A 17,753-nucleotide genomic window follows, 5' to 3' on the forward strand; every position below is an offset into this window, starting at 1 on the left:
CTACACAATTAAAGAAAAAAAAAGAGAAAAAAAAAAGAATAAGAGGTACTAGAATTGAAAACAAAAAATGTAAGTGATATTGAAATGTAAAAAAAAAAAAAGAAATTAAAATAAATGTCACTATTATTTTAAGCAATTATGTTCACTTATAAGGGTACTTCACTTTATCTATTAGTAACACTTAAATATGGTTTGATTCTCAGACTAAGACAGGTACTGAAGTCCCCTTCAATTCACTAAAGTTTGATGGCTTCATTTCAAGTATTGTAGGTTACCCTAGTAATGCATGGCCTATGCAATCTTGAGGCCTATGCAATATAAGCTAAAATAACCTGATGTTTCTTGATGTTCCAGTCCAGCTGTCCTTGCTGGGCAAAACGGGCATAAAATTCCATTTTTTCAAACTTCTGCCTGTGTCAGTTTCATGCACAGTTTCTGTGACAGACACATCATACTATACAACAAACACTCATAAGCCATAATTGCAAGCACTATCTTCACTTTTTGAAAACAGTGTAAACAGAGGAGCAACACAAAGATGTACAAAAAAGCTGAATTTTGATTCTGTTGGTGTGGCTTCTTCAACTTGTGCTTGCGTTCTTGTTGGTACTATTAAAATATATTTGCTGCATCTGTCTAGTTGGGCCAATCTTTACCCTTTCTACTAATTGATGTATCTCAGTAGTAAGAAAAGCAAGATAATAAGAAGACAGAAAGAGGTAGGAAATTTACTGCAAAATTTATTTTCTGTAAGGATTAATCATCTCCCTATAGCAAATGCTATAGGAATACACATGCAGTGACTAATTTTTAATTGTGCATTGAATTTTCTTATTTCCCCTCACCCTCCTAATTTTTTTCTTGATAAAAATGATCCTGTTTTTTGCAATGATTTTCCCTATGACATTTAGTACTTTCTAAAATTTTTAGAACAGTTGGTTCCTTAGAAGAAATTTTGATAAGCCATATTCTTTAAAATAACTTCCAGATTTCTACTATGTGCACATGGCTGTTGCATATTGCGCTGAGTTTTTTGACCTGAGCATATTGAAGACTGAGTCTTTTTGGACATGGCAAGATCTAAAGAACACTTTGTGTTTAATTACTGGGGTTACACCAAAGAAAAATCTACCCAGATTATGAGAGTTTTATATTCTACTGTATTTAAACCTAACAAAGTTGCCGCTTATTAATTCACTATCCCTATGCTTTTCTTAAATTTTCACCTAGGAAAGACTTAATTCTTAACTTTCTGGATATTGCTGATGTCATGGGTTGAGCTGCCACATCTGAGTTTGTGGAATTAAAAATTTGAGGTCCATGACTCCCTTCTACAAGAACTTTAGAAAGAATACCATCAGGTACAGCCAAAAAATAGTCTTCCTCAGGAACTGAGACCTTACAGTCTCATGCATTACAGCAGTATATCTGTTGTACACAACATACTGTTCTTTACATCAAATGCTCAGATTTTAACTGGTAGAATAACAATTACCTATTTTACTTTCATCAGGACCAAAAATGAAGGTCAAGAGTCTATATTTTGATCCTTTGACTAAGCTTTTTAAAGTGCAAGATGTCTAGTAATTAACTTAGTTATGACTCAGGTCCAAATTACTTCTGGAATTTCACTGAGAAATAATTTTCCAAGATAGCCATTTCTGAGAATCTGAGAAGGTGATTATATTAATATTTTGTAATCTAAATATCTTTGCAAAGTCATTTCTCAGGTTCACGCCTAGAAGTTATGCTCGAATTTATTTATGTCTTTGGTGATTAATGTGCATTTAAATGCTGTGCTGAATATTGATTTTAGTATGTATAATCTGCTTGGCTGAACTAGGGTCAACTTGAAGCATTTTAGCTATATGCTAAATTGAGTGGGCTTATTCATTTAGCTTCTGCACTTAAAAAGGTGTAAAATTGCAGCTACTATTTATGTGTAGGTGCAGAGAAATTTCATTTGTTTTGTTACTGATGTCAGCAAATAAAAAAAAAAAAACACTGTGATTTTATACATAGTGATTTTTACTCTGATTTCCTTGTGAACATGCCCAGGACCAAAGGATCCAAACTCACAGTAAGTCTGTTTAGGAGAATCATTGGAAAATATTTTGTTATAAGTAAAGCATTCTCATCTCAGTGAAACTTCCATTTCCCAGTCTATCAAATATGTGAATTACCTCACATCAAAATGGTGTATCTGCATTGATATACATTGATATGAGTTTGAATCTAAGTACCTACTGTTCAACATTCTTTTCTTTTTCTTGGAGTTCAGTAATTGTTTTTTCTTGGCATAGCTCATGCTATGCATTTTTTGTATACTTATTGAATAACTTTTCCAAATTATTAGCTGTTTTAAAGGTTTTTGAAATTGCCTTTATTATGAAAGATATCTTTATTATTCTGAACTAACATTGTCAGTAGCAGAAACCCTGAAGTTGGCAATATTGCATGTCACTTGCATCCCAGAATCATAATTATGGTGTAATGTAGAAAGCTGGCCACTTAGGTGGTCAGGCAATAAAAGCACTTTTCTCTGTAGTACAAAAGCTTATTCTGGTCTGTATTTAAAAGAAAAAAATATTCAGAAGTTTCATGTTCTTACTTGCTTTTCTGAATAGATATTAGTCATACTGTTATTTAAGACAATTATTTTCTTGAAAAAGTAATATCTGTATCTTTTGTCATTGATAATAAATAACAGATAATAAACACATTGTTTGGTACCTTTTCAGTGCTTCTGTACAACTCTAGCACACCTCCACACTTCTGCTCTCCATCTGGCGTGTCCACTTCTGTAGGGTTTCCAGAACTCGCTGATGTTCATGCTGTTTCCTTCCCAGAGCCCTAAGACAGAGAAATCAAGTAGAAACAGCTAGCCTAAAAGCTGTATCTGAACTGAGGGTACAGAGAACTCTTCAAAACAACCAGGCTCAGGTATGTTTCCTGGCCATATCATGGCTTATGCCACGGTAAAGCAGAGGAAAAGACCAAATTTCCCCTATTTTGTCTCTCCTTGTTTGTTAATTACTTCTTTGAGAAGTAAATCCAAGTGTGCATGTCAGCACGTGGTATTGTTTCGTTTAGCTAGAGTCTTGTGCATCACTCGGACTGTAAAAAACAAACCATGTCATATTTTTAGTAAGTAGAAAGACTGAAAAATTATCACTTTCTGAAATTCTGATCCCAAAACATCATCCTCTATTATATGAGAAGAATAACTTCAGTACCCATTGGCAAAACTTCTGTGTGAATTATTTGAACAACACAACAGATACTTAACTAGCACCTTTTTTGTCAACATTAAATTGAAATCCTTTGTCTCCATTTCCTTTACTTTGAGTCAGGAATGTTTGTAAATGAAGGATTTGTGTTTTGTTATGATTAACTCACCACATTTTGATCATCGACAATCCTGTATATTTTATGTGTAAAACATTTGGCATTGGACTCTTGGTGGTTTCCTATTTACTGTGTTGTATTTCATTCATTTTAAGACAGCTATTGAAAACCCTAAATCAGTTTGGGATAAAGACTTCTGTTTTAGTGAATGACTATGCAATGTGTTTACCTTGGACTTTAATATTGTTTGTACCCCTGTCTTCTCTAATATTTTCACTATGTGGCCATGGTAAATGGACCCTAAATTAAAAGTTAGGGTGAAATCTCAACACAAAAAAGATATAAGGTCTGTTGAATTTTAGTAGTAACCACAAAAATCATATTTATTTCAGATACAAGGTTGATGTTGAAATCACACCTTAAATCTAAAACAATACTGAAAATATCCTGAGGGGAGAGCAAAATTTACTCTGAAATGCACACTTTTGTGGAGAAAATAATTAATTAGGAGAGATAGAGTAGTTCATCCTGTCATAGCTAACTGATAATGTTGCTTTAAATAAAAAATGCATTAAAAATATCCATTGTAAACAAATAAAAACACAACATAAGAAATGGGATACTCTGGTAGAAAACACACTAAATAGAACAAATAAGCAATTTAAGAAAAAGTGTTTTGAAGACACTGGAGAAGTTACTATAGGCAAAAGAAATTTTTATATCTTTTTTCTGTAGTTGTTAGCAAAGTTATTTAATTTTATTTTAATTAAGAAATTCATTGCAATCTTTGACTCTGTAGAAGCTCATGTTGGTCTCTGCACCTAGTCTCAGAGAAGTTAATAAGTTCTGCTCAGAGAAATCTTTGCAGGACTTATCTCTTTAACCAAGGAGCCAATAGCTTGTTATTTATGACAGAAAAATTTTGTGTGCATATACCTAACAATACCATGCCAGAAAATCAAAGGAACACTTTTTGTCTCACATACAAGTCACTGTTGACGTCATCAGCATCCAAGACCTTCATTGTGAAGCTGCTGCTGAAAGAGACAGAATTGCATGTTGTACATTCTATCATTCCCTCGAGTAACAGAGGTGAAGAAAATGGTCTGAGTTAGGTAAGCCTTGAGAGAATCAAATGAAATTGTATGGGACTGAAATCACTAACCCTTATAATTGTCACTTTCTTTGTTTATTAGAGTGCGTAGCCACCATATTTATTATTTGTTTGTATGCATGATTTATGCACTCGTCCCACTTTCTGTAGACATTTGGGTTTTTTGTCTACCAATGTGTTTTGTTATTTACTTGATGGCTTTTTAAGAGCATTGATCTTCAGGTTGATAGATGAAGTCAGTAGTCATTATTCATTTATCCAGCTAGAGAAAGACATGCACTAAGCATTCTGGCAAGTGGTAAGATGAGATAATCAAAAATCTAAAACTCTGCAAGAAAGTTTAATATCTGAAAAATCCTCTGATTTGGAGAAAGCAAACCTTTCAATTTCTAATAAGTGAGTTTGAATAAGGATTTGGTGTATGGTGGGGGGAGTCAGGAGAAAAGTTTAGCACAAACATTTCATTTGCAACCGCTTCTAAAATACCTTTTGTCATGACTGTTTTAAATTCCTCTGCATTAATAAAATCTATTCATTTAGAATCTATCTCTCATGAATATGATCTCTACAGACAAAGATTTATGACATTTAATATATTTTGAAGCTATCCCATAAAAGTAATCCATCTTTCTAAAAACATGTTTATGTAAAAATTAAAGCTAGAGAAATAATTTCCCACACTTACAAGATAGATGCATTGCTGTCCCATTTTACAAAACCAATTTATTTCTGTGGACCAAAACAAACAACTTCAGAGGATTATCTAAAGTCCATTCCTAATAAAATTATTAGCAAAAGAGAAAAAGAATTCAGACAGAAATCAAGGAACAACTACATATTTATCAACAGAGTAGTTCTTGATGCAAATACAATCTTTACTTAGGTAAGACCTTTAAAATCTACTAGATTTTTCAAAACGGAATGTGGGTATTTATGAGACATAAGCTTCTTGTAAGCTTGTCACCTGCATTTCTCTAACCCCAAAATGGGACTGATTTTTGTATGTTTTAAGTGCTCCCTTTAAGCAAAGAAGAACTGGAATTCTGATAAAACAAAGTGCAGATCTGCCAGCATCTCTGCCTAGTTCCTAATAAGCTTAACACAGCCCAGTAGACACCATACCATGTCATGGGATCTCTTCAGTATTGAGCAACCAGAGGCTGGAGAGGTAATCCTTTTCATGTATACTGCATCTATTGCCTCCATTCTAGAAGAATCCAAGTCTGAGAAACTCATTCAAGCAGTAATTTGACCTCTACAACCATCGTATTTGATATTTGAGCACGTAGCTCATAATGCCCTGGGTGTTCATTCCTGTAATTTGTGATCCTCTTTGACACTGGATGCTGAATTTGTCCCTATGTTCCTTGGAAACTAGGCACAGTTCCAGAAATTGGAAAGCCATCCCAAGCACTGGGCAGCTGGAGGCAACAAATGCCTACAGAGCTGGAGTGGCTCTGTGCTTTTGAGCTGGATGACTCTAGCCAAGGGCATCTGAGCAGTTTTCCTGAAGGCCCGTCTTCAAACTGGGCATAGGTTTTGTCTATACCCAAGATGCTCTTCTTGGTGCAATACCACATTTTCAGTTTTTTGCACTTGGCAATAGTGAGGGAAGCTTTGAGTAGGGAGTTATAGAGGTGTTTCCAGTTGTAAAATGTTCCTTCCATTATGCAAAGGTTGTCTTCCGAAATCTCCAGTTCCTTTGTAGAAGTAATGGTGGTGTCTTTAGGAAAAGGCTTTAAATCTGTCCTGTCAAAGCCCTTAGGAAGGGGCAGGGATGCTTTAGACAAGGTGGTGTATGTAGATGCTTCCTCCTGCTTCAAGAGGGCTCTCAGATTTTATTTCTCCTTTTTTTTCTGTCCTGTCTCCATGTTTTCCTGTTTCTTCATGAGTCTGTGCTCTATCTTTACTTCTCCATCTCTGAAAGGATAAAGCAGAAGAAGCTGCTGGAAGCAGATGCCTATTAATTACTGTTTAAAGTTCTGTGTCACAGTGAGTTGCCAACATGTTTTTCCTTCAAAAGCTGCAGTGAAAGAGTACAGAAAGCTTCTAGATTTTTAGTTGTCTGTGCACCAGTGGAATGAGACCAAACCTCTTCTGATCACATGATTAAGTTTGTAATCACTTTGGCATGGAACTTATTGGCATAGGTTAAACCCAAGATAGGACAATTAACAGGTACATGCAAAACAAACTTTATTCAGTCTCTATTACCCTAATACTGTTCTCAGCCTTTGGATAAAATAAGTTAATGAGATACAGTATAAGGTAAAGCAGTATGACTGCACACAAGAGTTCAAAGCCTTTCCTCATCCTGTTGTTTCTCCTGGGTATTCTTCCTAGATAATGTGACTATAAAAGCATCACTTTTTCTCCGTGGAATAAATAAAAAACAGCCCATAAGTACAAGCCTGGCAATACACTGGTAATAAAACTGACTTCCAATCTTGATTTCTTAGCTGACAGGGTCATTGATTGCCTGTTATCTCCATTCCTGAGATTTTCCTGGCTTAGAAGAGGCTTTAAATTAAGGGTTTTAACTGAAAACATGTGCTGCTCATTAGCTCTGCTACTGGCACACCTGTGCTGTTCTCCTGTTTTTAACAGGCTTTTGCTCAGACCAGGCTCCTGGAAATCATTATATTTGCTGTTGCTACAGTGGATAGAGGATCCATCTACTGTTACTGGCATTTCTATCCTTTATTTTAAGGAGGCTAGAGAGGACTGGCTTGATGAAGAGAAGAAAAGATTTTTTTTTTTTTCAACCTAAAAGATGGGGAAAATGAGTTGCTTGTGACCAGGTTAATGCTCAGGAACAGCTGTTTTTAAAATGGACATCTCCTTTGAAAGCTTTGTGAAAATTTATCTAGAGACTGTACATTTTTTCTGAAATTGGCTGGATTAAAGAAGTTGATATGGTTTGAAGCTGGCTTCCTGCCAAGTCTCCAAACCTTACCACAAGAAGTCCCGTCCCCCCCCCTGCAAACCTCAGGGAGAAGAGGGAGAAGAACAACCAAGAAAACCGAAACGAGAGAGAGACAGCTAAAGCAATATATATAAATATATTTACACTTATGTTACAGTTATATACAATTGAAATATATATACAATTTCACAAGGGAAAGGGAAGGGGGAAGGGAAAAGGAACAAAACCAAAATAAAATATATATATATATCCTGATTAGAAGCCCAATGTCTAGCAACTAAAAAAAAGTTAGCAAAGAAATATCTCACTACTTTCCTTGGGACAACGGAAAGTTGCTCTGGAACGATCGCCGTCAACCTCCGCCTCCCAAGGTCGACAAGGCCTTACTAGGCCTTGCTCCCCAACACGACAGACTCAACAGCAGGGAACCTGCACCTCCGAGCCACCGGAAGGAAAGAGAGTGAAGGCCTTTCCTCCTTTCTTCTTATAGCCTGGTTTACGTAAAAATCATAGGGAATACTGGGTAAATCTGGACCCTTCCTTGGTTACAAACTGGTCATCAAGGAAGGCCTAGACCAAACTACCACAGAAGTCTGCTTTGTTTTGTAGTTCTGAATATGCCAGCATTTTTTAGCTAGGGTTTTTCCCTTGAAATATAGATACTGATATTTTAGACTTGCCCATGGTCTGATTGCTTATGTTTTGAAATTAGGCTGGCATGGCCATCTCTTCTGTCTTCAGTATATGAGGTATGAAGTCTACATTTAAGGGCTGTGTTGACTGTCCTGTCCTGTTTGAATCTGAGCTGTTTAAATCTGACAGCTCTTGATAGTGTACAAATCATTGAGGTAAGATACCTTATTTACAGACAATGACATCTATGAATTCAGTGTGAGGCATCTAAGTGAACTGCAACTGAAGAACTAAAATTAGCTGTAAAATGAAGGAAGGATAGAAGTTGGCGAAAGAATCTAGCAGGTGACCTCTTTGGCTTCTGTCTATTCACTCAGGTAGCCATATGCTTGATGTAACTCACTTCTTTTCAAACATGCTTTTTTTTTTAGGAGTAAGTGGGGAGGAATAATATCTTACTATAAAACTTTCTTTAGCTATTCCTTTTGAGGAATAAAAGGAATCTTTACTGATATTAATAAATGGTGTGTTAGTTCTGCCTGCCATTCAGCAACAATGCTAAGTTGCTTCTGCACTCTTTTTATGCTGTATTTAGCTTCCCCCTTTTTTGTCCATTTTCTTAAAGGGGCTAAGAGAGAAGAGTGAATTCTTCAAATTAATAAGGTTGGTTTCTTTTTCTTTCTTTTTAAGATACTTATTGAATTTTGAAAACTGTGTTTGCCAAAACATTCAGAAAAAACTTGTCATCAGGATGATGTCTGAAGTCCCACATATCTTACTTTTTCTTTTCCTCAGTTCCAAGTCTGTAAAATGGGTTAGATATTCTTTTCATCTCATGCAATTTTGTAGCCATTACTACTTTTTGTGAAGTTTTTGGATGCCAGACTAACAAAAGCTATAGAAAAATCTATTAAGGAAATTAATAATGCTGTCTTCAAGGCAGAGCCTGAACAGCAGGTAGTAAATAAAGTTTGAGGTCGCAAAATGAGTGATGAATAGGAAGGAAAATATTGACTAGTCAACTAGAAAGCATTTGTAGTCCTTTCTGAGTTTCTGATTTAAGCAGAGATCTTGTGAAAAATAATAAGTTTGCAATTAAAAATTGAGTCATAACATACACATAGAAGGGAAATAAGAATTAAAATGTCTCTGGGGTTTTTTGAAGTTGTTAACATTTCTTTTTGTGATTCTGTGTCCTATATGGAGAGTGTGTGGGATTAGGTACAATAATTGACTTCTTCATTTAAGTGATGTACTGCAGTGGGAATATAAAATTCAAAAAAAGTTAAATCCTCTGGTGAGAGGGATGCAGGAAGACAGGTACTGCTTGTGTTTTTGAAGTACAGATCTGTTTGTATCAAGAATGTAATTTTTGCAAATAATACCCTCATTGTTGCAGTTCCATATTGCCCTGTTGCATTGATCTTGGAACTGAAAGCAGTCAGGATCTAGGTTTGACAGCGGAACAATGCCATGACAACAACACCAGATGCCTTTGTTCAAACTCATGGAAAGTAACTGACTGATAGGTAACAAGGGTAATCTGCTGCTATGAGTTCACTCATGTCTGTCTGTGGCAACAAAAACACAGCTGTTCAGCTCCAGCTGGGTGACTTGGCAAGACTTTTTTGTACAACGTTGTAACAGCCTTTGAAATATTTGAGGTATGTGTATTGCATTGTGGACCTAATGTTCTATTTCCCTTGTCAAATGTTCCCACAAACATACATACTAAGTGATTTACTTGGTTGCTATAACTGACTTTATCATCAGAAATGCATGGAGCTGAAATCTAACTTACAGATATTTACCTCCCTGGGTCTGTGCAAATCATTACTTCAAGTTCTACGGGTGTTACTGCTCTCTTTAGCCTAGCTATAGGTCAGAGATGTATTTTGAATACCTCTTAATTCTTCTATACTTTTCCCTGCATATCTGAGGATATGTATATTTCCATCTCTTTCCCTCACTCCTGTTTTTTCTCTTCTATCGTTCGCACTGTGCTTGTTCTGCATTTGTTCACCCTTCCTGTTATAGTTAAATTTCCAGAACAACTAGTGCTATTACTGAACCTTATGCAATGTTCACCTGCTTTTCTGCATCCACAGGCTTCAATGTAAGAAACTAGTTGTGTCAGAAGGAAAGCTTGAGTCACTTTTGTTCCACAGGGTGGCTTTGAATTTCTTTGTGGATTGATTAGGTGCAGATGTTTGTGCTCTGTCAAGTCTGACACCAGTTTAGGTGTCTTACAGGGACATTGGGGATATAGTGGAGGCAGATTGGCTTAATGATCCTTTAGAGGGGTCTGTTGTCATGGGTAACAATGGGAAGGGTGCCTGTAGTGCATAAATTCCAGTTGTCTTGAGTCAGGTGGTCACACAGCAATGAAGTACCAACGATTTATGGATAGAAATATATATGTTGAGTGGGACCTGCCAGATACTGTTCTTGAGATGCCTTCTACTCCTGTAGACCATCAAGCTGTACAGGCATTGCCACCAGAAAAAACAGGAAAAATAACGCAAAGAAGTGATTACATTTTTATGATCCAGAGAGGTAAGCAATGAGATATTCAGTAAATAAGAGCCTCTTTACTAAGGTGGCTCTAATTGTGAACCTTTATTTACTATTCCCTTTGTATAGAAGAGCGACACCTGTACATATTGCTAGAGGCTCCCAAAAATTCAGGCTCTGTCCTGCTCCCTGACAGTCAGAAGTGTTCCTGGCCTTGGTTCCCAGTGATGAGTTCTCAGTTATGACTTTAGATCAAATGAGTAATCCTTCTGCAGTAACTACACACCTGAAAATGTTACTGAGACCACAAAATAAAATATGAGAGCAATAGGAAAAAAAGAGATGTATTTTACTCCATGAATCATTTAACTGGGTATTTGTCTAGATATCTGATTTATCAGGGAAACTAGAATCATTCAAGTACTTAAGTGTTATTGCCCATTTTATTCTTTGGGCAGAGGAGAGAGATGAATTTGGCCAACTAACTTGTTGCTAAGTCTCTTGCTTCTGTTTCCTGAAGTACTATTCAGTTATCACCTTCCCTTTCAAAAATACATCTAGTGCTCACTTTAACCATTATTCTACTCCCTTCTGTCATCTGACATGGAAAACCATATTTTTTTGTTAATCTTCATGTAAGCTTCCCAAAAAGGTAAGGGCACATGATGCCTGAGAAACCTCTCTAGATTTATAATGAATCTTTCTGGGTCTTCCAACTCACTGCATTCTAAATTTTCAAAACTGTGTTGACATTAATGCTGTAATAAAGACTCTGACAGCTATTATATGCTGACAAGTTTTTGAAAAATAATAGGTTAATTTCAAGGCTTAGCCTGAGACATCTTAAGATACCCTATTTTCAAAGCAGACTCTTTGTTTATACAGAGAAAATCCACTCATTTTCACCTAAACACTTTAAAATTACAAGCTTGTTTTTAAATTACTTGAATAAAACTCCTTTTTTAAAAAGAAAAAGTAGATCTTACTTTCATAAGATTTACAAATATTATGAGCTTCCACTTTCAGGAATTGGTTGTATGTATAGCATGAAGTGACTAGAGAGTGATTTTCAGTCTAATAAACTATATGGAAGCTGAAAAATATGGAGGATTATGGATTTGTTTGTTTGATTTAAAGGAACAGAGATCAAGAGGCAGAAAACTTTGTATCTAGCTGAGGACAAAAAAGTTGGTTTGGGATCCTTGTGAGTACATTCATTCTGCATGTTCATACTGCTGTTGAGAGAAAGGAGATTTGGGGTATATGTCTGTAAATAAATGAATTACTCTGAGATTAACCCTGCTACTTTTTTTCACAATTTCAAGTCCAAATCAAGCCAACTCAAAAGCCTAATATTTTTGCAGCAAGGGGTAATCACTAGAAAAAAACCAGTATGCTAAATAAGAGTAAAGTTGCTAAGCCAAGCAGTAAAAGGCCAGAAAAATCTAAAAAGTGATGCTTCATTATGAAAATAATGATAATTGTCTCTTGTTATGTGTATACATTATGATACAATCTATGATAATATCAGAACTAGTGTTGTTGGGCTCTCTTTATTTTTCCATTGGACAGATTTTTATTTTCTGCACAGATGTGCAGAGATGCTAAAGACTATAAGCTGCACACTTCAACAGACTTGTTATTTCTAAATGAGGAAAAAAATAGCACCCATTTTCAGTTTTAGACATGACTGACTGATTTTTGGTGTAAGTTGCCTAAAATAGCTTATATGAGGCACGTTGCCAACATGGAAAATTTCACCAGAACGATGGAAACATTAACACAGCTAAAAACCAACTGAAAATGGGATACAAATATTGTCTACTGAACCTCATTAAGAGGACAGATAGCATGCTGGCTGCATTTATTGGAAACAGAGAAAGGCAGATATAGTCACTGTAATGAAACTACTTGTAGAAGCCAAAGGTAACACAATAACTAGTCTCTACCTGAATTAAACCAAACAGAAATAATGAGCAGATTGTTTCAGTGAAGATTTTTAACTGATACTACCTGTCCAGTGTCATTTAGTCTTTACTACAGACGAAATAAAACAGTATCCAAGGATGGGTGTATATAAAGAATTACTGGTTTCTTTTTTATGTCTTCTCATCTAAGAAGCTGCACTCCTTCCCACTCATTCTGTGAAGTTTTCTAAACTTAAATTCAAATCAATAACAACTTTAGCTCAGCTATCCCTCCTAGACATCCAAACAAGAGACTAGTGAAGCAAATTATTTTATGCAAAAAGAACAAATCAACAGAAATGCAGAGTTGAAATAAGGAGTTGCCAGAAGTTATTATATCGAAGAAATAATCTATTGCTATAAGTTGACTCATAGTCACTTGTTCTGTACCATTCACAATATTATATATGCTTACAGGCAAGGAAGAAAAGAATCTTAGTCTGAATCCAAATGCTGAGTTTAATTCTAAATAACATATAATCCATCATTGTTTGTACTTGTGTGTGCAAAAGAAACAGGAGAGCTTGGAACAAAAAATGTCAGCTGTTGTTTGCTGGATAGCAAAGTAGAATATTTGGTGTATGTTGTCTCAGTTTCTTCTAGCCAAGACCTTTCCCTTTCCTGGATCAGAGAAAATAGCTTCATTGCATCTCAAAAGCCTCTCCCACATCAGTAATTTGAATATCCCCTGTGTCAATGTAACCATGAATTTTTGAGCAGTTTTTTGCTAGGATATGTTTTTGAGTCAGTCTCTACAAGTTTTAAATAGTTCTTAATTCTGATTCTTTTTTTCCTTTTATGCACCCACTTGGATTTTTCTTTCTTTTAAGAGAACAGTTGCTTTTGTGTTGCTTTTGTTGTTGTTGGTTGGTTGGTTTTTATCACTGCTAATCCCAAATTAAATGACCAACTATTCTGTGTGTTAAGATGATAATTCTGAGGGGGGGATGCTTTTTCTTTTTGCTTTTTTCTCTTTCTCTGCTCAATAAAGTCTCAACTTTGAACACCAATCTCATGCTCAGAAATGGATACTTGTTACACCAGATTTTAAACAAAAGCCACAGGAGACTTCATCTATACAGAAGTCATTGAGGAAGCTGATTGAATCATGAAGTGCACTCAGATTCCTCTGTTTGAAAGTTTTTCAGGATTCTTCAGTTATTTTAAGAGATTTAACAACCTGAGGCTGGGTTGAAGTTTTTATTTTTAGAGGATGAAACTTAAAATAATCAGAACTCATGCTTATGAAAGTTACTTTGATAGCAGGATAGTACTCATGCTTCAGCAACAGAAGAGATTAGACATGACTAATCTTTTGGATGTGTTGTACAGCTTGGATTGGATTTTTAACTTTGTTGATGGGGGTTTTTTTGGGGTTTTTTGTTTGTTTTTGTTTGTTTGTTTGTTTGGGGTTTTTGTTTGTTTTTGTTTTTGTTTGGTTGGTTTTTTTTGTTTGTTTGTTTTTTGTTTTTTCTTCAGTCCCTGAGCATTGTGGTGCCTGGGAATGGGGCAGGTAGTGGCTACCATTTCAGTGGAGATTGATCTGACTCACAGTAATGCCCCCCTCCTGCTGTTTTGTTTTCCTATTGGTTAGCTACTATTAAAGTTAACTAGGCAAAAATAGAAAACCAATAGGGAAACCCAGCTAGAATCTGATTTTTCTTTGTCAGCTCAAATTGCTCTGGTTAGAGATTCAGGCAGCAATTGCATATCCCATACCTGCTGCTATTTTTTCTTTTGCCTGCTAATGAATCCCAGCAAATAGGCAGTAACAAATTGATTGATTTCCTGTATGTGTCCCAGCTTTGCTATTGAGTTTAAAAGGAAACTATATTAAAAGGGGTAGAGGGGAGGTTGGCTGGTTGCTTTTTTTGATTGCTGTTTTGTATTTTTTGCTAATGTTTGATTTGTTCAAGTTTTAACTACTCCCATTAGGTATTTCAGTTATAAATAGGCACATAGCATGTTTATGAAACTCAAGAGAAGGGGAAAAATGGAGGAGAGTGGATGTGCTTTAATTATTACAAAATGTTCAGGGATGAGTCAATTGATAGCTGATAATGAAATTTTAATTATAGTACTACTTAAGATTAAGATAAAATAATAAGCACTAACTTGAAATGTATTGAGGCATTTTACATAATTATATCTTTGCAAGAATTTACTTAGGATATAGTATTCTCTTGAAACAAACATGCTGTGTAGGGTTAGATTTGTTTGCAGGCAAATGGGAGCATTACTGTCTTTTTTAATTTGATATTTTATATCAATAGATTATGGCTTTAAGCACTGGTGCACGTTACGCTTTAGTGAACATGCAGTGTCTGCTGGCCAGAAAGGGAACAAGGAGTCTTGACATGGGGAGATTTTTGGCTTCTAGCTGTGTCACTGACACAAGTCCACCATTGCTGCTTAAAAAAACAAACAAAAAACACCCTCCTGTGGGGGCTTTACCCCCACAAAAATCAGATCTCCAAGCTTCTCCCCACTTTCCCCCAATTTACCTCAACACCTTCAAAGAGAAATTTCCAGGCAGGCACACCTCCGTATGGGGGAAGGGAAATATATACATTTATTCCCATAAAAATAAATATTGTACAAACTAAAAGCAACTATATATATACAATCTTAATGCACTTCTATCATCCCTCCAAGCCCCTCCCACAATCAGTTCAGGAGAAGCTCTCAGGCTGATAGGTAAACAGTCTTTCTCTCATTGGGGTATCAGGGAAAAGGGTTTCTCTGAACCACCCCCACCACCAGTCTCAGCTCTGTGCTGAAGCCTCCTCTTCCTCACGAGGTCCAAAGAGATAGCTCTGAGTCCTTCCTCCTTGGTTCATGGAGGTTTCCTCCCAGGGTAAGATGCTGTTCTGAGTCTTTACCTGGAACTCACTTGTTGCTAGTTGGCTCTCTCACTCTTCTCTAGCTGCTGCAGCTCTCAATTTCGGCAGTCTACATTCAAAAGCCAATGCAGAGCACCTCCAAGCCTACCTGGCCCATCTCCAATTTCGCCTGGAGTTTTTTCTTCTCCTGGCACCGAGCTTTTGTTTCAGCCCGTCTCCCTGGCTCATCTTAAAAGATTGAACCTTAAAATCCACCCCCCCACCCACAGTGGGGGAAAAGAAAGCCCCCTAGCTAGCTGCCGGCATTCGGTCCGGTTATGAGCTGTCCCGAGCTCTACAGTCTGTCTGGGGGGGGGAAGAGGGCTTGGCTGAAGGCCTGCCTCCCTTCCTCTTACCTCAGCTGTTGTGAGCCTCTTCCCTCACAACACACACTCACTCCTACATGCTGCCTTCAGCCCTAGCTTGGCCAGAGCTGTGGGGCCCAGGGCGGCCCCTCTTCCCGGGGGAGGGAAGGGGGCCCTGCCACCCCTAGGCCCTCTCACACACACGCTCAGACACAACAGCAGACTGACTGCCAACTATGCCAACTCTGCCAGCTCACTTCCGGCAAGCTGTGTATATCTAATTTGGACAGGAGCGAACAAAATCAGCGCTGATGGGTTCCTGAGGGAAGATTGTCCTGGGACCAATCAACTTTAATTCTAACTCAGGGCCCCCACGAACCTGGGAGGAGGTGGAAGGGCAGCTGAAACCATGACACCCCCAAAACAAAAACAAAACAAAAAAAAAAAAAACAAACAAAAACCCATGTAATGAAAAAAATTAACCAAACAAACTCACTAACAAATAATTAAAAAAACCAAAACAACTTAACCCTAGCTACTAGAGAGTCACTTTTTTTTTTTACCTAGTCATTTTTTTTTACCCCTCGACACATTCTTTAGTCCTCTCCTCTCTTCCCAGTTCAGATAGGGCATTTCATTTTAGGATGAGGTTTGAATTAGTTATCCCCTGAAAGGGAATCTAGCAGGAACCTGTGTACCACTGGCAAATCTCATACTTTTTAGTAGCTTACTCTTCCTCTCCAGTGAAAATTGCATTCCCTGCATTTGTTACAAGCTTGTTTCCGCAGGCTTTCAGTCTGCAGGTAAAATGTTAAAGACCTAGAGCAGCTATTGTTTTGTCTTCTTTCAAAAGTTTTGTTTCACCTCTCATCGGTTTTGAAACATATTAGAGGAGAAACTGTATTTTCAAGATGTTCTGATCTTAATTTTTTTTAAATTCTGAGAAAGGTTTTAATGTTCCAGGCAATAGTTATAGCGACACTTTAATTAAACAAAATCCAAATTCTTTTCATTATAAAATGTATTTCTTTGTCCTCCTTAAAAAGAAGGAAAAAACACAAGTGTGCTAATTATCCCATAATTAAAAGAATTCATAGAGCAACAAGATGAATATGTGGACTCATATCAGAGATGTCTTTTTGCCAATAGCACAAGTTTTCCATAACCATGTTGACATTTTTCTGTTTCTACTTACAAAACTTAAATGAGCTAAAAAGATGACATTTGCAGGTGCTGTTTGATGTCTAACAAAAATATCATAGCAACTGCTGTTCTGTTTTCTAGTGGAAAAAACTATGGGAGACAAGAGCTAGCCCTAGAACAGAAAAGCACAGCAGAGGAAGGCAAAGAGGTATGATAAGAATTGTTGCAAGTTGCAACAGCTTTTCATGGGGAAAAGAAAAAGTAATAAATATGAACTGGAAGAAAGGTAAAAGGTGGGTGTACAGTAGTTTCTGGATCCTGGCAACAAAGAAAATCGAGTTAATGAGTTGGTTAATATTTTTCTGAGGTGAGTAAGGCTCAGAAAAACAAACTACTGTCAATGGGACAAGGACTAGGACTATGATAGAGTGGAAGAGGGGGCTTTCACTTTACTGGCTTTGTTAATAGTCTACAAGTACAAACAAATGTTGGGAAGGAGTAGCAAATAGTGAGATGGTAATGAGAAAAGAATCGGGAACACGAAAAAACATCAGACTGTTTGTATGAATTTGTTACTTTGTGCAGAAGATTGCTAGTTTAATATCTACTATAGTACTCAATTTTTAGTGCTACAAAGCCATCTTCATAGAGTTTTAAATGGAGATGCTGTACAGGTTATTCCTGATATTCTGCAGCTAAGTGTTCCACAGTTATGACAAGTCCTGATTTACCTTATAAGAGTTTCTGCAATAGGATCTAGTTATTAAAGCAAAACTTAGTGTCTATTCTTTTTAAGTCAGGGTACATGGTAACTAGTCAGATCTCTTGGAACAAAGCAGAAAAGGGAGTACATAATCAGTTTTTAAGTTTTGTTTTTGTTTTTTTTTTTTTTTCCATAGAAGTTGTAGAGCCCTCAGGCTG

General features: G+C 36.6%; 1 long non-coding RNA gene across 2 annotated transcripts; it reads right to left on the minus strand.

The window, feature by feature from the left end:
- Nucleotides 1–122: 122 nt before the first annotated feature.
- LOC120323110 lies at nt 123–15,900 on the minus strand. 2 transcript variants are annotated; one of them, XR_005563274.1, is made up of 3 exons: nt 15,741–15,900; nt 4,335–4,382; nt 123–2,853 (listed from the first exon to the last, which is right to left on the minus strand). It is a non-coding gene; the product is annotated as an uncharacterized LOC120323110 (long non-coding RNA). The 2 variants fall into 2 exon arrangements; XR_005563275.1 differs by having other exon boundaries at nt 4,335–4,385.
- Between the last annotated feature and the right edge of the window lie 1,853 nt (nt 15,901–17,753).

Source organism: Pipra filicauda, unplaced genomic scaffold, assembly GCF_003945595.2.
Source record: "Pipra filicauda isolate LSUMZ 115617 unplaced genomic scaffold, ASM394559v2 scaffold198_size2598500_pilon, whole genome shotgun sequence".
Taxonomy (NCBI): Eukaryota; Metazoa; Chordata; class Aves; order Passeriformes; family Pipridae; genus Pipra; species Pipra filicauda.